This window comes from Electrona antarctica, assembly GCF_951216825.1.
Source record: "Electrona antarctica genome assembly, chromosome: 21".
Classification (NCBI taxonomy): domain Eukaryota; kingdom Metazoa; phylum Chordata; class Actinopteri; order Myctophiformes; family Myctophidae; genus Electrona; species Electrona antarctica.
In genome coordinates, this window is record NC_136802.1 from 10,488,583 (window position 1) to 10,513,895 (window position 25,313).

Genomic DNA, 25,313 nt, shown 5'->3' on the forward strand with positions numbered 1-25,313 from the left:
ACCCCCGTCCCCCAAGACAACCCGACGACCCCCTTCCTTTAACCTCGCCCTCTCTGTTTGTCGTCCACAAGCCTTCAATCCATGCGCTGCGTCCTACCCTGCATCACCATTTCACAAAAAGATACTAATATTATTATCATCATCAAAATTGAATACCCACTTGACTCAAAGTATATACCAGTACTCCTTGTGAAATATTACTCCACTGGTGAAAATGTATATCATGAGTAGGTTACTCATGCGTTTTATAAATACTATTCTATAAGTACATTTTCTTTTTCCGAAGTTGTTTGAACCACTAAAGAAAGAATATATAAAAAACATAAGCATAGACATCGCCAAAAAGGACAGCCATTGCCTTATGTGAAAATACTTTGACAAGCTTTCATCTTTCATCTTTCTTTCATCGCTTCCTCCCAACAACGATGTTTTCAATAAATATGTCAATCAATAAAACCCACTAAATGCATACACACTGGGAGAGAAAAGCCTAATTTCCTCTCAAGCGCACAGCATAGCTGCTGGTGCTGCTATAGCATTCAGGCTAAGTATGTTATAAATGAATGTGTGGTGGTTGGTATGTCAAGGAAATAAACTCACAGAGAGAATAAGTGTGCACATCTTTTGCCTGTATTTAGGCATCAAACAGGGCCTGTCAGCTGAAACCCAAAACGCAGTACCTTGTTTTCAAGTATTGTATTACAAACATCAGTAGCTTTACAAAGCTATATACAAGAAAACCCTACCAATTAAAAATGTTCCCCCTGTGTCTCCCAATTCCAAGTGTGTTTGTCTTATACTGTATGTAACGCCATCGAAAATCTATCGAAATTTGGCTAAATTGGCCATTTTCAAGATGTTATTGCCATTATCTCTGGAATGGGAAGTCCAATCTGCTCAGTTCAAAGCTTGTTGGAAGCGTGACTTTGAGGACATTTTGAATCCAAGCGCCCCCATGCACGTGTGCAGGGCGCTTGTGCACGTGCCCTCTTAACCCATTTTGACCTGAGATCAGATTCTAAAAATGTCTTCTACATTCTGACAGTTTTCTGAAAATGCTATGTTTCTATGTCAGTCGTTCTTCGATTTTTCAAAAATAGCAGACCTACAAGCTCATAGCGCGCCACTCGGTGGCGCGCTATGAGCTTGTAGATCTGCTACTTTTCAATAGCTAAAGCATAACATAATGCTAACACCAAAAGGGGTTCCCGCCCAAAATGGGTTAACACAAGCCATACTTTGTCCATGCTTACCATAATAATAAAGCAAGTCTATATAGAGCTCTAAAAACCTTCTTTCTCAAGGAAAATATATACTCAACAACCGTTCAATTATAGAAAGAAACAAACTTTACACACATGCACCTTAACTCCCACATACTGTACATATACCGTATGTATTTCTCTGTGCGTGGGAGTGCAGAGCGTCACAAGAGACCGTCTCCATGTGTGCGTTTCTGTGTGTGACCCCCAGGCGTTTTTAGGATTGCTATGTATGTGAATGTGGACAACAACAGCAACAACAATCCCTGTTCCCTACAGCAGTGGTTATCAAACGAATTTCTATCTCTTGGACCGCAATCTATACTATACAAAACAATACTGGAACCAAAACACATGCCTCCGGTTCCGTGAAAGTACCAAGTTTCCAAGAATCTAGAACGGAACCAGTTCTGTAGAACCAAACTTCATTTGGTGGAAAATGGGCCTCGCAGAGTTACAGTGCTATAACTCAAAGGACCCCTCATGGGGGGTCCCCGGACCCCAGTTTGAGAACCACTGTCCTACAGTGCCTACTGTAGACTATACAGTTGCTTTTCCATTGCATGGCACTGGCTCAACTTGTTTCAGTTTGACTCTACTCGGTTCGATTTACACGCTGAAGGGGACCAGATACCGTATAGGACATGCAGGTCTTTCAAATTGGTGTCCCGGGACACAGAGGGGTTTCCAGGGGGTCCCGGGACACAGAGGGGTTTCCAGAGGGTCCCGGGACACAGAGGGGTTTCCAGGGGGTCCCGGGACACAGAGGGGTTTCCAGAGGGTCCCGGGACACAGAGGGGTTTCCAGGGGGTCCCGGGACACAGAGGGGTTTCCAGGGGGTCCCGGGACACAGAGGGGTTTCCAGGGGGTCCCGGGACACAGAGGGGTTTCCAGGGGGTCCCGGGACACAGAGGGGTTTCCAGGGGGTCCCGGGACACAGAGGGGTTTCCAGGGGGTCCCGGGACACAGAGGGGTTTCCAGGGGGTCCCGGGACACAGAGGGGTTTCCAGGGGGTCCCGGGACACAGAGGGGTTTCCAGGGGGTCCCGGGACACAGAGGGGTTTCCAGGGGGTCCCCGGGACACAGAGGGGTATCCAGGGGGTCCCAGTGGTGTCCCGGGACACAGAGGGGTATCCAGGGGGTCCCCAGCAAAATTAGAACATCACCCAAAACATCACTTATTTTCTCAATTGGACACCCCATGAAGCCTTGCATTTATGGAGATTTGTGCATTCCTAAGCCAATAATTCAATTACCTGCATGTGGCGGCTGCGGTTGGAGAGCCAATCAGGGTCTCTGTCAGCAGTGGTGCACAATCTGTCAGAGATTCATTAGGGAGTCCTTTTTAGCACATCATATTTTCTGATGGGGGTTTGTGGTTTTGTGGAGAACCATGCATGGCTGCAGAAATCTAATGCTGGGAATTACAAACAGTTGCTGATAGCACGCATGATGCAATGGCTAGTTGAACAGTGTGTTAAAATCAGTGGCCTGCTGTGTTTTCATATCACCTTTTCGTTGGTACATACTGTATGCTTAATGCAAAATGCACCCACAATAAAAAAAAGACATGGAGAGTCGAGTCGAAGCGGCACTTCCACTGCATTTGAAAAAGTGCCATGCACCACTGCCCAATTCAAACGCATGACATGTGTGATCATATACTGCTCGATGCCGGTGACAAGCTGGAGGAGGCCATTGGCGGCGATGCGCCAACGTTGTAATTAATCATCCCGCGCCCGCTTGAGATCGAAAGACAGTCGGAGATCGCGGATGGAAAAGCGAGAACGGAGCGGCGAGAGAGAGAGGAGAGAGAGAACGGTGAATTAGAAGGTGGGAGACTTTAATTAGGCTGGTGTGTGTAGTGTGCTGTCTGCTGGTGTCACAGAGGGGCAACACTGCACAGGCCAGGCCCACGGGGAGCGGTATAATGGGAAAGTCACTTTCAAGCTTCACTAGTGTAATGGGGGACCCTCCCTCACGGGACAGAGTATAGGGAGGGGGGGTCGTTGAGTTTTTTGCCTTATTTCGGCATGCCGTGCACACATAGCGGCGTGCGGCGTGCAGGCAACCTGGCCACTCGCCGACTGAGTCGCACACTGTGCAGCCCGCTCAAGGTTGAGTCAAACAGACACACACACACACACACACACACACACACACGCACGCACACACACACACACAGGGAGGAAACGCACACCTTTATTGTGGTAAACCGGGTGTCATATCAGTCTTGTGTGGCTAAACAGGTTGCTCAGCGGGTTGTGAAATTGAAACGCAGCCTTGGTTATTAGACAAACAGCATATCAGCTGTACTGCTGCTTCACTGTCAGCGGCCGCCATTGCGACACCTAACAGCGTATAAAGTCGTTTGTTGATGAAGAGGAGCTGTATTTGTGTGAGCAAGCGTTTGTGATTATATAACGTGTGTGTGTGTTTGTGTGTGTGTGTGTGTGTGTGTGTGTGTGTGTGTGTGCGTGTGTATACGGTGTGTATGCATGCCTGCGTTTGCACTTCTGTGACATCCAGGCTGTTGTATGTATTGTGTATCGCTGGAGTTAAGTAGGCATGGGACAGATTCACGCAACCACATCCGTGTTGCCAAACATGAAAGGCTAATGAAAACATGATCTCTGCTTTAATGTTACCATTATCTCAATGCCATTACCGATGGTGTACTTAGTTTACAGTATGTGTTCATAAATAAATTCACACTGGGGTGAGGCTGTAGTGATGAATATAGTGTTATAATACCCCGCATTATGTAAATGTCTCTTCTCGTTCAAATGTACGTATGTATGTAATCATGAATATACGTAAGGCTTTGAATTATGATTATGATTATTAGTAGTATTGTATGCTCGAGCCATTCTGCAATCACAGGCGACAGGCGAACATGCGAGGAACGTGGCCGATCCTGTGATCTACTAATCAAAACATGTTGCCTCCGATATTAAAATAATTGCTATGTTACGTTTTTCTTTCTCCTTTATCTTGAATGTGTGTGCATTGTAGGCATTATACGCCACAATGATTGTATTAAGAGTAGTATTTGTACGCTCAGAGTAAAATTAAGAGTCAGAGTCAGACAGTGCATTGTAAATGGTAAATGGTAAATGGTGCATTTACAGAGATTGTGCATTACATTCACCCATTCACACACACATTCATACACCGATGGCAGCGGAAACCATGCAAGGCACCAACCAGCACATCAGGAGCAATTTGGGGTTCAGTGTCTTGCTCAAGCACGCTTCGACAGTGACTGGGAGAGCCCGGGTTCGAACTGGCAACCTTACGGTTACCATCCAGCCACTCTACCCCTGAGCCACTGCCGCCCCCTGTGCTCTCTGTAATTCTGTCAGTAATAATTGCCAAATGTCCAAATTATATTGGTGCTGGGTCGCTTGTACATTGATATAACCAGTCCATTATGTTCCTATACATCTTAAAGCAAATCCTAAGCTGCTAAGATGCCGTTCAGGTTTGGATCATGCTTAAGCATTTTCACAATGTTTGTAAGTAATCTGTCTGGCGGTTTGGGATGAGGTGTTGTGTTTCAAAACAAAAGTAACCCTGCAGTTCTCCGTGGGTTTCTCTGTTCTCACAAACAGAAGAGGCTCTCTGTATACTTGTGCATCTAGCGCTATTTGTGCCTCTGCATGCAGCGGATTCTTTGTTGTAACCCCTTGGACCAAATCAGGGTGTGCATGCAAACACACAATTCCTGTCAGTATAGGCGATGTCAATGGTGGTGTGTGTGTGTGTGTGTGTGTGTGTGTGTGTGTGTGTGTGTGTGTGTGTGTGTGTGGTGTGATCGACCTATATCTCCCCACTGAACTTAGCAAATATAGCTGCATTCCATGGAAGATATCTAGGGCGTGATCTGTGCTATTCATGGTTCTCATTCAAGCAGTTCCCTTTTGGCCTGTGGCTCAGGCTCTGTCCTTTAGATGTGAACATGAGAAGGGGCTGGGTACAAATTGTCCAAATTACAATTTAGGCAGAAGTGCAACTCTCTCTCTCTCTCTCTCTCTCTCTCTCTCTCTCTCTCTCTCTCTCTCTCTCTCTCTCTCTCTCTCACACTGGTAGAGTCATGGCATATATGGCCGCCCACCCAGAGACACGTTCTTTCCCTTCCCTTACCGGCACTTAATTGCTCATGGTGGAATTGTCGGGTCTCTGTAGTCTCTTTAGACTTTACTACTCCTTTTTTTCTTTTTTTCACATGAAACAAAATGACTAAAAGGCGACCGCATCATTTCAGAAGGCGCTGAGTGCTCGGAGCGCTTTTAAAAGTCAAGAATAATTTATTTAGCGTTTTGAGACATGCTCTTATGACGCTTCGTATCATCTGTCCAAACACAACTGCATATTCAGTGGCTCGTCCGAGCTGATGGTCTCTCTAATAAGCCCTTCTGTGAGACATGGAGGTACCCCTTTACTTAGAGTATATATTAATAGAGACGTCACCGGATTTCTCCTCCCATCCACTTGCATTAAGTTGCTCTAAAGCGTATGAGGCGATTTCACTCCTCCTTCCGGGTAGGAACAGAGTGCATTCTGGGATGGATTGGGCCCAAACACATGAGCGCACTGCCGTTGACTATCATTGCACGCGTTCACGTATGAAACAGCGTTCACGTGTCGTCATGAACGTGCACAATGATAGTCAACGGACCAGCACGTTCATGTGTTTGGGCCAGCGCTGCAATACCAAATTCGGCCACTGGCTTCAGGGTTTCCTCCAGGTGCCGTCTCTATTAATATATACTCTAAGAGGTACCCCCATCACACCTGTCTATACCGTCCATAGGGTGACCAGATCCAAGCTGTTCATTTGGGACAAGCTATTATTATTATATTCGACCATAGGCCTAATATCGCCTATCATTTTGTTATTAAACTCCTCTGGCGTCTCACATTTTGTTTTAAAATGCTAATTTTGGTCATGGGTGGTATATTATGGCTGGTACATGTAGGTACTGTAGCCTATAGGGGATATTTCTCATGTTATTTTAACAGGCTTAAAAACACTTCTTGCGGCCTGCGCCATGGCTCAGTGGTCCAGGCACCTTGGCTGGTAATCCAGTCTGGCAGTGTGCCGCGGGTTCGACTCCCGATCCCGACGGCCTTTACTGCATGTCTTCCCCCCCATCTCTCTCCCCATTTCCTGTCAGCCTACTGTCTGTCCCTCCATAAAATATATATAAAATAAAGGCGAAAGCCGCAAAAAAACACATCTTGCACGAATTGAGAGCTTTACAACAGAAAGCCAACTATATAGGGGACTAACTGTTGTGGGACAGGGTCACAATTTGTGGGACGCCTGAAAAGTCTTGGAAATGAGGGACTGTTCCCCTTTGCATAGTCTGTACCTCCAAGTTCACTCTTCTGCCTAACAAAAAACTGTATATACATTGTGTTCACTAGGGGTGTAACGATATAGTAACTGCATCGAAAAATCTATTTTAATTTCAAGAATCGAAGTATATCGAAATGAAAATGGCAACATTGACTTTGTATCATATGGTATGGTTTTGCAATGCAAATAATCTGTATCGAATCGTTTTGCAATGCAAATAATCTGTATCGAATCGTTTTGCAATGCAAATAATCGATTGTATCAATACTATGTTTTTGTGCGTGGAGGGGTTAAATGTATTTTTCAGAGAATCACTGTGTTTACTTATTTATATCCAAATTCATAGATCTTCCCTTAAAAAACCTGCACATGTTTCACACAGATTTAATTTCTTTTCTAAATAGTTACTGTATCGATTTTTAATCATTGAATCGTATCGTGTCGCCATAATGAACCAATATCATCTGGTAGGCTACATGGTATCGTCAACCATGTATCGTGATATGTATCGTATCGCTGTTAAAATGTATCTTTACACCCCTAGTGTTCACCATATTCATCATGGAGTTGCATTTTCTTAAATGCAGACCAAGTAATATATATATATCTTAATCACCATTAATAAGCGAGTTGTGGTCCAGTGTGTCGTGTGTTCGTCTGACAGCTTGTCTATAAAAGATCGATTCATTTGAGGCAATATACAAACGCCATGCAGTTGCTCCATCATAATTTCACATCTACGCCTACAGTACAGGTTCAAGACTTCATCAATATTCAGTACTTCAGTATTAAGTTTATATTGAAGTCCGTTTCTGTCGATGGCATTTGTGGTGTTTATTCATCACTGACGAACCTGTCTGGCCCCAGGGGAAAGGTTAGCGTTTCGCTAAAGGCTCTATACATTTGCACATATTAAACGCCTGCCTGAGTTCCTTCAGGCAGCATGTTGTCCAGTCATGCTGTAGCACAGTGGTTCTCAAACTTTTTCAAGGACCCCCAATTGACACTTATTAGCCTGCGGACCCCCATTTGGAAATATACGCCAATGACTCATAAGAGAAGATCTTTATGGCAGTCATACACACAGATTTAATTTCAACCACTTTAATTTCAAGAACCCAGTTTGACATGCATTAGATTACGGACTCCCATTTAATGGCATTTTTATCTCTGGGACCCCAATTTATATTGTAAAATCATTGTTAATTTAACTCTGAGAGTTAATGGACTCTCAGAGTTAATGGAGAGTCCAAATGGATTTGGTTCCATTTGTACACTCTGAGTTACAGACCCATAAGGGTTAATTTGCTTCCAACTATCTATCATTTAGCTGGGGAGCCCCTGGAACTCCCTCAAGGACCCCTGGGGGTCCCTGGAGCCCACTTTGAGAACCAAATGCTGTAGCATACACCACACAATACACACCCACACCACACCCTCGATAATCCATAGCGTTAGATTTTCCTATAGATGAACAGAACTCAATAAGTGGTGAGACTTAACCCATTCTGGGTGGGAACCCCTTTTAGTGTTTTAAGCATTATGCTATACTTTAGCTATTGAAAAATAGCAGATCTACAAGCTTGTAGCTTCTAGGTCTGCTATTTTTGAAAAATCGTGAAAATGTGGTGCAAATCTTTGAATATATATTGTTTCAGAGCGAACGTTTTTAACTCAAATCTTTGCTTCTGGGGGGTCCCTGGAACAACATATTTTCAGATTGGGGTCGGCGGCCAAATACATATAATTCTGGAGGTCCTTGACATGAACTATTGAGCACCGCTGATATAGAAACAGGTTTTTCAGAAAACTGTCATGATTTCGAAGACATTTTGTAGAATCGGTCTCGGTCGAAATGGGTTAAAAAGACAAAAAAAACACGAATAATGATCTGCTGGCGAGGACATTTATTTTGAGTATTCCAGAAGTTTCACTTCTCCGTCTGCATGAGTTGTACCGGCTCTAAACCTCCTCCTCAACTAATATTTCCCCTTTTAATGTCTTATGAAGTTCATTAGAATTCCACTCATGGAGCACTGGGCAGCTACATGTTAACAGGGGAAAGATGTCTCCCTTTGCTGGCAGGCTTACCAGACGCCCATGTGCTGCATATGTCACCATATGTATTTAATAATGTATATATTACACACCTACAGTATGCCTCTCGCCTGCTCTCCTCTTGTGTCCGGGAGTGTGCCATGTTCTTCACTTCTCCGTGGGCAGCTACATGCTTTCACGGTATCCACAGTCAAAGGGGTCAGTGCCCTCAGCAAAAACTTGTGCTCATTATGAAACTCTCTCGTCTGGCTCAGTGTCTTATTAGTGGTTAAATTCACCGGAATGGATCTCTCTCTCTCTCTCTCTCTCTCTCTCTCTCTCTCTCTCTCTCTCTCTCTCTCCATATTGACTTTTGCCGGAGTTTGAGGCTGACTTTGAGGTTCACAGAGCAGACAATTCGCCTCCTTTCGCCGCGGCGCAACATGCTGGGGGAGTTACAATATCAACAACTAACTGAACAAGCTAGTGAGGAAGGTCAGGGTTGAACTGGACACTTTGGACAGTCTGCGTGTGGGGTTGAGAAAGGGCAGACGGGGAGGAAGCCGGACGCTAGCCTGTTGAGAAGTTGAGAACGCCTCCATCCAGTGTTTCTATGCCTTCAAAGCAAAGTAAAGCAAAGTTCTTTGTTTACCCAGGGTGAATGGACTAAGCACGAGACTTGTTTACAGCCAGACCCTGCTCATAGAACATTTCATGGTTGAGGTTCAATGCCTTGCTCAAGGGCACTTCAGCGGTGGTAATTTTAACGTGCCGGTCCGGGGATACGAACTGGCGACCTTCCGGTATCAAGACTCAATATAATAAGTGACTTTAGGAGGGCCGTAACTAATAACTATACCAATATTTGCAAGCGACTCTACGGCAAAACAAGCCCCAATGTTGTTTAACCCATGTGGTTCGCAAACATTTTCATCTCAAGGACTCCCAAATGTATTGTGTGTATTTGTCTCCGGTATTTTGTGTCAAAACACTTTTTTCAATATCTTTTTGAAAATAGCAAATCTACTGAAGGCACAGTTGTGAGCTTCTTTTGGGCGTGTTTTCATAGACCTATAGAATGCTTATTTATTGTCTGTCTGTCTTTGTCAATTCTGCACATTCTGTTGCTGTCGCGCGGGCCATTGTCTTTGCGGGCGGCCAGACAGCACGATGTGATGAAAACGTCCCTGAAGTCTGTACTGTACGCACAGAGAAATAAAAGATTAAATAAATCAATACTAAGAGCTCACTATATATCTTTTCAAACTCCCTTCTTCTTCATTATTGTCTGATGTCTGTTAGGAAAAAAGCAGTAGCCACTATTCTTCTTTCCCTCAAAGACATTGTGGACAATGAGCTTCATGCACACTCAAGCATGTACACACACACCCACCCTTGTACGTGCGCACTCACATAAATGCACACACACACATACTGTACATGGCTGTGCATAATAACACATACTCCCCTTCTGGTGGTGACATTAACATATTAACCCATTCAGGCCTGACCTCGAAATTTAAAAAAAATCTTCTAAATCCTCCAGTTTTCTGAAATAAATATTTTCACGATTTTTCAAAAATAGCAGATCTACAAGCTCGTAGCGTGCCACTCGGTGGCGCGCTATGAGCTTGTAGATCTGCTATTTTTCAATAGCTAAATTATAACATAATTTATGTAACCACCAAAAGGGGTTCCCGTACAGAATGGGTTAAGTAAAGCCATTAGCGTGGGATGATTCTTCAGGCAATTTGCCAGGTTTCCAATACAATTAAAGCAACCCACATACAGTACAGCAACACCGGGCAGCCATCCAAATAAAGACCGCATTCCTTTTTCCTTTTTCGCTCGGCTTTACTAGTGACAGCACTTTGTGATGAGCCACGCGACGAGCATTTCGTTCAATTTGATGTATGTATCTCTTCAGGCAGTTGGTTCGGCTTTCAGGACAATTATTGTGTGTATTAAACTCACTGAGTGATTCTATTACGGGGAATGGACTCACTCACTTCTTGCATGCTAACGCATTTTAATATTCTCTTTGTATTGTATTGTCTTATACGGGCACTGCCTTGCAGCCTGCTGTGTTCTTGCATTCTTCTTTTCTTCACGTGTTAAAGGACCACTTCACCACTTTTCAACCTATCTTCATATAATAGGTCCTCACTAATAATCATGATGAAATGGCACGATTTTTTTCTACTCAGTCTGTGTCTCATAGGAGGGCTGTGGGCAGTTTAGAAACCGTCCTCCAGTGACATCATCATTAGGCAGATTTCTTTTACAAAAATGTTTAGATTTTCATTATCGTGAGAACATTGGCTTCCATTTTTGCATTGCACCTTTTCAGGACTAGAAAGCCTGCAGTTTCTATTAGCTTGTATTCCCCATCGATGATGTCACTGGTGGACGGGTTTCTGAACTGCCCACAGCCCTCCTATGAGACACAGACAGAGTAGAAAAATATTGCACCATTTTTTCATAATTATTAGTGAGGACCTATTATATGAAGATAGGTTGAAAAGTGGTGAAGTGGTCCTTTAAGTACCCTTGAGCAAGGCACTGTATCCCCACACTGCAGAGGCATGGCACTGCACCTCAGACTGGGGGACTGCCCATTCATGACTCCGTCATCCCATTTTTCCGACTACGTGGCTTTGCGTGCGGTTAGAGTTGGGGATAGGGTTCGTAAAGGGGCGAGTTGGAACCAACGGAATAAGGCTCCGTCGGAATAATGTGCCATCAGGAACAATGACACGGCACCCCGCCCCCTCTGCCTTCGCTGACAAATAAATACAGTGTGGGTGTGTGTGTGGGAGGGAGTGGGGGGGAGGGGGGTGTATGTGTAACTAGGAGAATAGTTTATCCCATTTTGACCTGAGATCAGATTCTAAAAATGTCTTCTACATCCTGACAGTTTTCTGAAAAAGCTATGTTTCCATGTCAGTGGTTCTTCGATTTTTCAAAAATAGCAGACCTACAAGCTCGTAGCGCGCCACTCGGTGGCGCGCTATGAGCTTGTAGATCTGCTAATTTTCAATAGCTAAAGCATAACATAAAGCAAACACCAAAATAGGTTCCCGCCCAAAATGGGTTATACCCGGCAAAAACTTTGAGTGAAGAGGTGCGGGGATAGGCTGCCCTCTGGTGTGACAGAGAACAGATCACGAGACATTAATGGCTCAGACGGACCGTGTCCTCTTTGAAAGGTCAGACTAAGAACCAGCCCGCCATAGATAGAACCCACGCCGTCGTCCCCCCCACCACCAGATACATAACGCTGACACAGCAGCCCGACCAAAGACTTTCAACACTCCATTCTTTAATCCATTCAGTACGGGAACCCCTTTTTGGTGTTTTAAGCATTATGTTATACTTTAGCTATTGAAAAATAGCAGATCTACAAGCTCGTAGCGTGGCACTCGGTGCCGCGCTATGAGCTTGTAGATCTGCTATTTTTTGAAAAATCGTGAAAATGTGGCGCAAATTTGGAATGTACTGTATATTCTTTCAGAGCAAACGTTTTTAACTCAAATCTTTGCTTCTTCAAGGTCCCTGGAACAACATATTTTGAGATGGCGGATGTCGGCGGCCAATTACATATATTTTTGGGGGTCCTTGACATGAAAATGTTTGAGAACGACTGACATAGAAACAGAGGTTTTTCAGAAAACTGTCATGATTTAGAAGAACATTTGTGGAAACGTCCTCAGGTCTAAATAGGTTAAGTGTATAATGTCGGTGTATAATGTGACCCCGTCTGCACTGCCAAAGCTATTACGAAGACTCCGTTTAGTCCGTTTAGTATGCAAACCGTGCTATGATCCCCTTCCTTCCTCGTTGCTCCAACTGCCAAAAGGAGTTTTTTATTCATTTATTTATTATTTCGAGTCGTAGTATAGTCAGCCACCTGCATGCTCCTCACAGTGACCTTCAGCTGCTGTCAATCAAGCGGCATGAGGGGATTTAAATGAAAATGGGCCGTGCTCTCTTAACGCATTCTGGGCGGGAACCCCTTTTGGTGTTTCAAGCATTATGTTATACTTTAGCTATTGAAAAATAGCAGATCTACAAGCTCATAGCGCGGCACCGAGTGCCGCGCTACGAGCTTGTAGGTCTGCTATTTTTGAAAAATCGTGAAAATGTGGTGCAAATCTTTGAATGTATATTCTTTCAGAGCGAACGTTTTTAACTTGAACCTTTTGCTTCTGAGGGGTTCCTGGAACAACATATTTTCAGATGGGAGTCTGTGGCCAAATACAGATAATTCTGGGGGTCCTTGACATGAAAATGTTTGAGAACGACGAAACATAGGGTTTTCAGAAAACTTTCAGGATTTAGAAGACATTTTTTTAAGAATCGTCCTCGGGTCTAAATGGGTTAAAACATGACCCGCTTTTAAGGTTATAGGAGCCAATTGCAACTAATCTAAGCGTCTTCCTTCAGGTATATTAAAATCCTGTGTCCTCCACCATAGCACTTGGCTGCCGTATAGGGCATTGTAAAGTTTATGAACACCTTGTAGACCTTATAAGTGCTACCATTAAGTAAAATGGTAAATGGTAAATGGTGCATTTATATAGCGCCTTTATCCAAGGCGCTTTACAGAGATTGTGCATTACATTCACCCATTCACACACACATTCATACACCGATGGCAGCGGAAACCATGCAAGGCACCAACTAGCACATCAGGAGCAATTAGGGGTTCAGTGTCTTGCTCAAGGACAATTCGACAGTAACTCTGGGGGAGCCCGGGTTCGAACTGGCAACCTTACGGTTACCATCCAGGCACTCTACCCCTGAGTAATGTGAGTGTCCATCGTGCTGTTATAAACATAACAAACTAGAAGCTACAAATATCTGCCAGGATGTAATAATACGTGGATGTATAACGTTGGTTGTTCAAAGATTGTTGGACAACCACTTTAGAAACTTTATACATCCATGTATGATAACAGCATCCTAAAGTTAGCAAGGAATATCACCTCTAATACTAAGCATGTGTTGTATGGGGAGTATAGGTTGCTACCTTCAGGAAGGAGATACTGTATGGTGTACCAGCATACAATAAGGTCAGACTGAAGAGGTCCTTTGTCCACCAGTCGACTTTGAGGCTTAATCAGGAGTTGTAGTATAGCCACGGGGTAATCTAGGCGGTGGATATTGCTCTTGTCTTCATGTATTTACGTATGTAAATTGTCTTGTTCTTTGTGTTATGTCAAATGTGTTCTGCATACTTGGCTGCTGGGTCGCAAGACAAATTTCAGTGTGAACTTACAATAAAGTACTATATCATATCATATCATATCATATCAATAAGAGCGATGCATGTGCAGTGAAATGACTACCTAGAGCAGGGCTGCCCAAAAGACCTGGGCGGTCACTGAGCCCAGACACCAGCTCCAGTTCTAATGCATGTGCATTAGGAGTAACAAGTAGTTCGGACTGCACGGTAATTGCATCCCCATGATTTTCCCTGCACCGTTTTTTCCACAGTGAAAAAAAAGAAAAGTGCCAGCCAGATCAGATCGTCTCTCGCTCCTGTGAGCTTTGATTTAACTGTGTGAACTGTTCAAAGACACGGCCTGTGCATGACCAAGACACTCGCAACACAAATGAAGTGTTTTTCCGAGGAGGCGAGGAGAGAAGCGTCGAGCTGTAGTACAGCCAATGATAGCGCTGCGGGAGACACTGCGAGGCGAAAGCCGAGAGAGGGCTTGTAGCCTACGTAACACCTTCCAAAACGACATCAACAACCGTGGCCATGACGGAGGCTCTGTGATCTTCTTCTTGGAACAAGACACAGAGGAAAGTTTAGTATAACTTTGGCAAGAGCTTTCCAAATGTTTTTGAATTAGCAGAACCACAAACTGCTGCAAATCAATACACAGATGGCATAGACTGCCAGTTACTTGCGGGCCTCCATATTTGGAAGAAAATAAATCCTTGGCTCACGCATGGTTTCACATAACTTCTCCTCTCTCACATCTCCTCCATGCGCCTGTGTTTTTGTGACAAAATGTAATTTGATGACCAGACAGACTTGTCAAAGATGCCTCCTGCTGTTGAAATGTAATTTGTAATAATGCAATATATACCCGATTACGAGGCATGACAGTGTAGTGTGAACTGTACATTGAAAATCATGTTGTGTACGTCTGCCATAACATGCATGTCATTTGGTGTGGGATCTGTCTGGTAGGGGTGGGACGATATGGGTTCCTCACGATACGATATATATCGCGATATTAGGCCCTCGATAACGATAATATCACGATATTCGATATATTGTGATATTTGCGATATATCGATTAGGGCCGGGACTTTAACGCGTTAATTGAGATTAATTAACTACAGAAAAATTAACGCGTTAAAAAAATTAACGCATTTAATCGCACCTTTTTTTCCACCGCGGAACGTTTCTCACTGGGTGCGTTTCTAGTAGTACTGAATAGGCTGCGGCACGCGAGCAGCAGCAGCAGTTGTTCACTCTACATTACAGGCTACAGCTCCGTCAGAAAGCCCAAAGTCCAAACCCAAATGAATCGAATGAAGAAGCCGCTTATATCGCTTTTGCTCCATGGATGGGACATTTAGATGTAAAAGCTATCGGATGGACGCGTGGATAGCGGCATGGCTGTGAGCAATGTCAGAGGGAATGGATCCATTTATGACCAACGTTAGCTTCTATGCTAGGCTTGCTAGCTGCTTCAGTTTAACATGTCTCACAGACCACCGGAGACGCGCAGTGATTTCACCACAGCACGAAGCTGTCAAGCTGTCCTCGATGCGAAACATACTGAAGTAGCAAGCGTGGGTCAGCCCCAACCTCATGTGAAATGTTTCCCCCATAATAAAGTTGTTTTTATTTGTTCTCATGCCCCGCCATGTAAAGCACATTTGAGTATTCATATACACACTGAAGACACTATAGGGCAGGCACTTGCTGCTCTTGTTTATCTGTTGGGATAAAAAAGTTGTATTGCTTAAAGGGGAATACCACTCATGTTGTTGTGTGCACTGGAAATAATAAAGTCACCCCATTATGTGTTGCCTATAGAACTGGAGGGCTGAAAAAAACAGTAACATTATGAAGTACATCTCAGTGACATCACAAAAATGTACTTCATAATGTTACTGTTTTTTTTCAGACCTCCAGTTCTAGGCAACACAGAATGGGGGGGGACTTTCTTATTATATCCACACAACAACTCTAAGGTATATTAATGACAGTAAAATGTTGAAAATGAGTGGAATCCCGTAGTCACTATTCACTGGGATACCAAAACACATTTGAAAAAAAAGGTTTCTCACTGTTCTCGGGTTGAATATTGATATGCGATTAAAATGCGATTAATCGAGATTAATTAACTACAAAGCCTCTGATTAACAACGATATATCACGATATCTACAACTACAAAATACTTGGAACTGAAAAAATGCAGCATTTTGTATTCCCACAAAGCTGTTTGGAGACTTTGGACAAATCACCATCCAGTAATTCTGGTTGCTGTGGAATCTGAGTGGGATTTGCTTTATTTTAGCTGTCATTTCCTCCTTTTCTAAACATGTTGTTCATCACTTCATTATGAACAACATTTCAAATTTCCCGATATCGATATTTTAATAATTAATATCGATTATTTATCACAGGAGGACGTATCGATATATATCGCCATATCGATATTTCAGCACACCCCTACTGTCTGGCTGCCAGCGGTATTGCAGCTGTTGAGGCGACAGGGAAATGTTGCATATTATTTTCAACCTAAATCAAATTATTGAGATCAACAATGTGATGAATGACGACGTGAAATGATGCATTTGATGGCGTAGCTTCTCGACATTGTCATTTTGCTGAGAAATACATAGAAGAATAGGGTGTTTTTTTTGCCACACTAGAATTACTACCCTTTAAGTAACTCCCTTTCCTTTATCTTTATAGAGCAATCTTTCTCCCCCTGTATGGTTCCATACCATGGAGAGCTCATTTCGTGTTGCCTTTCGGCACAAACAGCGGGGACAAAAGAAATGCTGCACATGGCGCATTAGCTCCCTTTCTGTAAAGTGAGGAGAAAAATGGCTCCCACAACAAAAAGAACACTGGCCTTCTCTGGCAAAACGAGCTGGGCAGACAGCAAATTATAGCCCCATCATTAAGGGAGCGCAATAAGTCCACAGATCAATATACAGTAATCACCAGTCCAGGGAAGAAAAGGGGAGCGAGGAGCTCATAGCAGACGGGACAATGTTCACGTCTCTGCAAGTCCTTTGTCACCGAATACATATACACCACGAGGACCTGTGATGTAGTCCACAAATGACCCATCAGATATAGCTAACTACTGTAGCTGGCCCCCGAGGCGCTCAGGCAGGGCTGGGGTGCACGATGAGGTGGCTTTCGGGGGTTCAATACTATTTCAGAAGAGAGAATTCTGGACACAATTATGTCCCATTTGATTTGTCTGGAGTGTCTCGAGGCTTACGTTCGGTACTATAGTCTGAAAAAGGATTTTGTATCACTTGGGAGGCCATTTTATGTCGGGTACGTGCTGTATAGCTGTCCACATGAAAAAATAACGCTTCGTATCATGGCCTGCTGAGACTAAGTATTTACCACACACACTTTTATGGCATTAGGTGTTGAACACCTGTCTGCTTCTGGCCCACAAACAGGTGTCATTTTGGTGTGAATACGTTGTTTTGTGGTGGAGGAGAGTAGACTTGTCGGGATGCCGGGGAGAGCTAGTAATTCATTTTCTCCTGGCCCCGGCGAGCTTAGAACATCACATGTTTTTTTTTTGTGTTAAGGATGGCTGACAGTTCAGATTTATATTTGAGGGAGCGAGGGGGGAAAATCCATGTGGAGTGAAACATGAAGGGGACTGCAGACGTGAACAACATCTATCAATCATCTGGCTTCCTCGTCTTTTTCTTTCTCTCCCCAAGTGGACACCCTAACCTCGCTTGCTCGCACAATTTCAAAAGCTGCTCTCTCTCTCTCTCTCTCTCTCTCTCTCTCTCTCTCTCTCTCTCTCTCTCTCTCTCTCTCTCTCTCTCTCTCTCTCTCTCTGTCTCTCTCTCTCTCTCTGTCTCTCTGTCTCCGTTCTCCTTCGATCAGTTTCCTCCCTCCTCGCCTTCCCTCCTTCCCTGGGGGCTTTTTTGGCTCTCTTTCCCTCGCAGCACTCGCTGCTTCCAGCATGCAGATGGCTGTACGTGTGCATGTGCATCGGGGAGTGAGATTGCGTGGCGTGCGCGTCGTCTACGACGCGTGCATGCACGTGTCGATGCGTGCATTATTTGCGTAATTGTGTGCATAGAAATGTGCATACGTTTGTGGTTTTGTGGGGGGTTTTTTCCGTTTTTTCCTCGACGTCCCTGGGGTGCAAATATATGCACGAATCGTCTCCACTCGGGAGCGAAATAAGCACTCAGAGACGCCATCCGTCCGTCCGTGTGCGCCCGCCGTGTGCGCCGGAGGCCTCGCATACACGGGACACTAGCCACTGCCTCGGAGAGCCCGGCAGGCCTCTTTGATTCATGAAGCGACAGCAGAGTATTCACATGCCCTGCACATTTCCCACTGATCTCCTTTATTGTGCGAGGAGGAGAAGAAGAAAGAAGTGACTTGTTGTTTTCGGGGAAGCTGCTGCTGGGTTGCACCTCCTCCGTGGGGTGGATGCCGCTAGTGAGAAACTAATAGACAGTGACTGTTATGTTGTTGTTGTTGTTGTGTGCACACATATCATGTGTGTCTGTGTGCACGTGTGTGTGTGTGTGTGTGTGTGTGTGTGTGTGTGTGCGTGCGTGTGCGTGCAGAGAGGTAATGTAATGTGAAGACAGGATTTCCCAGTGTGTCGTCTCTCAGACGGCATACAAGCTCATGATCACATGCGGACTTCCACACACACACACACACACACACACACACGTGGACAACAAACGGATAAATACGCATCTCCTCCCATTCCCCCGCTCGCGCCCCATGCACCATCTCCCGTGGAACCAGCTAATTACCCCTGTATGTAATCCAATCGGCCAAAAAGCAGCGCGCTATAAGGTTCATTATGCGTTGACTAATGCACCACAGAAGTTCGTGATGGAGTTATCCATGCAGCTCATCTTATTAAACCCTCTCTCTCTCTCTCTCTCTCTCTCTCTCTCTTCCAGTCCAACTTCTATCCAATTTAATAACACATGCTAGACTGCACTTTTATTACTGTATCATACTTTTGGCCCAGTGCTGACGAACACTGATGGTGTTTTTGTACTTGTGTCTTTTTTGGTGCTCATAACTGGTGGACATTTTGGTTATGGGTGTCGGTGAGACTGAATCATCGGTGTTGCTATATTGTGGGGCGACTGAATGACGATGCAATAACCCAATGATGCAGTGATGATTCTGTAGCGACGATTCTCTCTGGCCAATCAGTCGTCTGCACAGTGTTGATTTGACAGCAAATGTAGATTTTAGTTTTAGTCATATAGTCTCTTGAATAGTTTCCATTTAGTTTTAGTCACATTTTAGTCACCTGGAATGTTTTAGTGTTGGTCTAGTTTTAGTCGACTAAATATCATAAGATTTTAGTCGATTCAATCTACAGTTGATTTAGTCGACTAAAAGGTATTTTGGCGGGCCTCGATGCCGTCGTAATGGCTGATTTTACACTTGCTGAAAATAGCAGATCTACAAGCTCACAACACGTTGCAGTGCGACACGTTGTGAGCTTGTAGATCTGCTATTTTCAGCATGCAACCATACTGGATCTCTTGTCCACTAGTCCCTTAGTCTATAGTTTTTATTTGTTGATGAAATTGTCAATACATTTAGTCTTAGTTTTAGTCGTCATAGCTTAGTTTTCGTCAGTGAAAAAAGGTAGTCGACCAAAAAAATCTCATAGTATCAGTCGACGAAATCAACACTGCGTCTGTGGTACATCAACTTGCTTTGGATCCTCAACAGAAGTGACACAAAATAATTGTACCAAGTACTACAGAATCCACCGTTTTCTTCCACAACGGTGGGGAAGAAAAAAGACGATAAGTGAAGCCGAGGCGGTTACAATGTGGCTGAATTTGTGATTCTGTCAATGCGTGTGTTGTTTACCCATCCAAGTGCAACCTGTTTACAACCTCCTGCCTATATAGCTTTGTGTTTTTTACATGCTCATAACTATGTGTACATTATGTGTGCGTGCTTTCCCATGTGCATGAACATGTGAGTCGGTGGGTGTATAATAAGTCATGTGCATGCATGTGGAATGGACCAATGCAGTGACATTGACTCCACATCCTCTTCCGCGGGCTGTTACTGTACTGTTACTGATGTCTGAACACACAGGCCACAGTTGAAGGCCAACCAACGTAAGCCCAAGTGAAGCCTTGCTTTCCTCCAGGTGGGCAAAGCAAGCTGTTACTCCCACACTGCACAACCCGGGGCAGTAAACAAACAATAGCTTCTGTCTACAGTCTAGACATCTTCAAAATAGTTTGGATATTCCACTGAGTTGTTTTGCCTCTCTGAAATGATGATTGCAGTGACGGAATCAGTTGATGTTGATGATGATTTCAGTAATGAAATCAAAACTAGATGTAGCCCAGATCTGTTTCTGAGTGAGGAGTAGGGACGGGGGTCTGTATTGGCGTCCTATGTCTTGTATATTGGAGGGTGTGTGTGTGTGTGTGTGTGCTCTTCAACTATTTAATTTGTGATGCCTTCTTTACTGTCCGTTTTTATGGGCGCTATGTATGAGTGTCCCTCCCGGTTGATCTAACTTTACGATCCCGCTGAACCACAGCGTGATGCTGAAGGTCGGCGTGAGAAAGAGGACGGATCATAGCAAGACGAGGCCTTTACTACTGTATGTGCTTTGTACGATTCCACAAATGTCTTCTAAATCCTGACAGTTTTATGAAAAACCCTATGTTTCTATATCAGTTGTTCTCAAACATTTTCATGTCAAGGACCCCCACAAATATATGTATTTGCCAGCCGAGCCCCACCTGAAAATATGTTGTTCCAGGGACCTCCCAGAAGCAAAGATTTGACCTAAAAATGTTCGCTCTAAAAGAATATACTCAAAGATTTGCACTACATTTTCACGATTTTTCTAAAATAGCAGACCTACAAGCTCGTAGCGCGGCACTCGGTGCCGCGCTATGAGCTTGTAGATCTGCTATTTTACAATAGCTAAAGTATAACATAATGCTTAAAACACCAAAAGGGGTTCTCGCCCAAAATGGGTTAAGCCCTAACCACACCAGAGGGTCGCCATGCAACTCCTTGCAATCATTATTCCAATGGCAGTTGCAAGGAAGGAGTTGCATTGGTGTGGTTTGTTTTGTTCCAATGAGTTGCATTGGTGTGGTTTGTTTTGTTCCAAGGAGTTGCATTGGTGTGGTTTGTTTTGTTCCAAGGAGTTGCATTGGTGTGGTTTGTTTTGTTCCAAGGAGTTGCATTGGTGTGGTTTGTTTTGTTCCAAGGAGTTGCATTGGTGTGGTTTGTTTTGTTCCAAGGAGTTGCATTGGTGTGGTTTTTTTTGTTCCAAGGAGTTGCATTGGTGTGGTTTGTTTTGTTCCAAGGAGCTACAGCTGGTGTGGTTTGGGCCTTATAAGCCCAAACCACACCAAAGGGTCGGGTTGGGACAAAACTTTTTTTTAAGGTAGACCACACCATTGCAACTCAATGAGTTGAATTGGTGTGGTTTACCTTAAAAAACAGTTTTATCCCAACCTGTGCGTGCGTGCGTGCGTGCGTGCGTGCGTGCGTGCGTGCGTGCGTGCGTGCGTGCGTGCGTGCGTGCGTGCGTGCGTGCGTGCGTGCGTGCGTGCGTGCGTGCGTGCGCGTGTGTGGTCGTATAATTTGTATAATGTGGATGTATGGCCACTGTCCTACTACAACCCCTCCCCACATGTATACTGTAGTCCTTCTTCGTCATTCCCCATAAACCATAAAGGAGTCTTACTTTTTTTCAGTAAATCTCAGTTTATTTCTCGTGTCTGCTGCCCAGCTCATGTAGGTAATCACGAGCTGTCGCTTATACCACTAACAACCCTTTTGTGTGTGTGTGTGTGTGTGTGTGTGTGTGTGTGTGTGTGTGTGTGTGTGTGTGTGTGTGTGTGTGTGTGTGTGTGTGTGTGTGTGTGTGTGTGTGTGTGTGTGTGTGTGTGTGTGTGTGTGTGTGTGTGTGTGTGGGGAGGGAGAGGATCTCAATACATAATTGAAAATGCATTGAAAATGGCCCATTTACCACGCTTTTGTTCCTACTACATCAGCAACACAGCTAGGAGGCCTCTCTCGGGAGATTTTCTCTGTCTTTCCTCTCTCTCTCTCTCTCTCTCTCTCTCGTTGTCTCTCCTTCACTCTGCCCTTTTATTTGTTCTCTTTTTTTCTATCTCTCTCCCGCTCTCCCCTGATGTGTCTTCGTGATGACGCTTTCATGCTTCGCTTGAGATTGCTCTAAACTTCCATTTCAGCCAAAATGCTCTTTTAAGTAGTTGTCTCTTTATCTCTGGGGACGACGTTGTTCGTCCTTGGGTTGTTTTTAAACCCGTGGAGGAGTTCTGTTCTATCCCTTTATCCACATTAAGATGTTCTGATTCTAAAAAGGCCTTCTAAGTCACTATAGTTCTCACACTTTTTCGTGATTCAAAAGGATTAATATTTTATCGTACAAGCTCGCATCCATCCATCTTCAACCGCTTATCCGTAGTCAGGTCGCGGGGGCAACAGCTCCACCAGAGAGCTCCAGACTTCCCTCTCCAGAGCAACATTAGTGACTTCCTCCTGGGAGATTTCGAGGCGTTCCAAGACCAGTGAGTCGATATAATCTCCCCAACTGCACCTTGGTCTGCCCCGGGGGGTCTCCTCCCAGTGGCACGTGCCTCGCGGACCTCCCTAGGGAGACGCCCGAGAGGCATCCAAACCAGATGCCCGAACCACCTAAGCTGGCTCCTTTTCAAGCGAAGAAGCAGCGACTCTACTCCGAGTCTACAAGCTTGCAGCGCGGCACAAATTGACACGCTGTGAACTTGTACATTGAACAGCCATTGCAAAGCAGAGGATTATACTATCAAAGGTGTTCAAGATGTTAAAATATGTTCACTTGCATCTTGAGGATATAGGAATTATTTTAGGTTAGTTTTGAGTTTGGGCAGGGAGTCAACATCTTTGAGATATTGTGGTAGGTCTACATTTTGCTGGCAGCATATAGTAGAATGCACTTTTACCCATGTTCAGGACGAATTTGGGGGGAATGAGGACATATGATCTCCTTCTGGTGTTATGCCCACGGGCATTCTCAATGTTACCCCTTGTGTTCCAATAACACTGGAAAAAAATATTACAAATTGAAACCAATTTTACTTTCCAGTGTCCTCCGTGATTTGTAAAGGAGTGCATCACATACAGTGTTACAACCTCTTAGCCATAATACCACACACACACACACACACACACACACACACACACACACACACACACACACACACACACACACACACACACACACACACCCCAACAACAGTCCATACTTCTCCTATGGCACATGCAAGCACCAAAATAACCAAATGGACACACTGTTATCCATCACAGCGCCTCTCCTCTTCACCCCCAGAGATTGCTACTGCGCCCAGCTGGCTTGCTCAATCAGATTCCGCTCTCAATCTATCTGGCAAACCAACCCCCCATCCCCCACCCGCCCCGTTCGTTCGGACAATCCCTCGCACCTCTGCCCCCGTGGGAAATGCACCCCGATATTGGAGTGCATTTCGCAGTAATGGAACCATGGGATGAACTAGATTTGATGATCCGCCCAGTGCCAGCCAGGCTCCCTCCCGGGCCGTTCCCTGTCTGAGTCAGACCTAAACCTCATTACCTGCATGCTGGCAGGTTCCTCCCGAGTCAGCGTCCACTGGGGGGGGGGTCGAGGGGGCCACCGTGACTACAGGAAGCCCCGCGTCACTTTCGATCACACGCGGCTGATTTTGTATCGATGTTGAGACTATATAATTTAACCCGTTACCACCTTGGGGCAAATTCTACAAAATGCCCATGCAGGTGATCCAACGATTTGGGGCATGAAGTCAGGTCAGGCTCCTGGTCTAATTATTCTCTTCCAGTCTAAGCCTCTAATAAGGGAAAATTAGCGAAATGTGTGGCAAATCTGCAAAAGAAATGCTTACCACTAGCTTTCTTCACAAATGTGTTCATAAAGGTGTCTACAATCACATATAAATTTGTTCCTGGCTATGGCAGAATTTAGCCCAAGGAGTTTTTACGTGCAAAACGAATGCTTGGAATGGATTCAGCATCATGAAAACCCCCTAGTTTGACATGCTACTTGAAGCATAATTACATTTTGGGAATTTTGCCTTATATTGGTTGTTAATGGTACCCCCAACTTTCAGCAGCTGTCACAAAGTTTCCCAAGGGAGTTGGGTTGGAACAAATGTATATGTTATAGTAGACACCTTTGTGAAAGCTAGTGGTAAGCATTTTTTTTTGCAGATTTGCCACACATTTCGCTAACTTTCTCTAACTACTCTGTCCTCCCCCCTTCTCCACTGCTGATGTTGTCTTTACAGTTATGATGTGTGTGGACTCCACCACGCTTGAGTTAGAGACATATATATAGTTATCATTCTTGGTTATTATATACACTACCCAATCCGCAGCACTTAAGTAGAGGTGTGTTGTGTTTTGTGCGATAGATAGAGGCATTAGTGTGCGTCTCCTCTCCATGTGGACAGGGTGCTTTGTGTTGTTGTGACAGTGAGTCTGTGCTCAGTTCCTGACAGGCAGAAACGGTGTTCTTAGCCCAGTGCAGTTAAGACCGGTTGGTTTTGACATGTGTCCATTACTGTTAGGACCGGTGCTCTGACACGCGTCCATTGTGAAGCGAGTTGTTTTGACTGGTAGCATGCTAGCGAAGCACTCCACGGTGCAAGTAGGGCATGCACGTTGTGTCATACAAGATACTAGACTGACAGGCATTACCAAAGATGCCGTGACAGCACAACTTTTTTTTTTCCCCGGCCTTCTCCGTGTCTCTCTTTTCGCTCTAATGCACTTTGTCTGTTTCTCTCAGCCTCAGCCTTTGTCTTTGTTTATCTCTCCAGTCAGTGTCCATCATCTCTGAGTCACGATGCTTCCTTTTCTCCACTTTGTGTAATTGCCTTTTTTCCTTCCATCAATGCGTTTTTTATTGTTGATGATGAATGAATACAATGGCTGAGAAATATATTGCTTCTAAAACAGTGTGGTCGATCTTTGATATAGGATCTTGTGTTATATGAGTTTAAGCGGAGAGGCTTATTGTCGGAATAGGCTTATTGTATTATTATGGATTGCTGAGGTGGAGCGCAACACCTCCCATCAGCTCCCAGTCAGTGTTGTTTTTGGCAGCAAATTTTGATTTTAGTTTTAGTCATACTCTCTTGAATAGTTTTCATTTAGTCTTAGTCACATTTTAGTCACCTGGAATGTTTTAGTGTTAGTCTAGTTTTAGTCGACTAAATGTCATAAGATTTTAGTCGACTAAATCTACAGTTGATTTAGTCGACTAAATTGTATTTTGGCGGGCCTCGATGCCGTCGTAATGACTGTTTTTACATAGCCGATCTACAAGCTTACAACGCGTCGCGC

At 44.4% G+C, this 25,313-nt stretch overlaps 1 protein-coding gene across 1 annotated transcript in view; it reads left to right on the forward strand.

The window, feature by feature from the left end:
- Nucleotides 1-25,313, forward strand: part of LOC306914191 (neurexin-2-like) — an 847,936-nt gene that overhangs the window by 282,190 nt on the left and 540,433 nt on the right. The window lies entirely within an intron of this gene.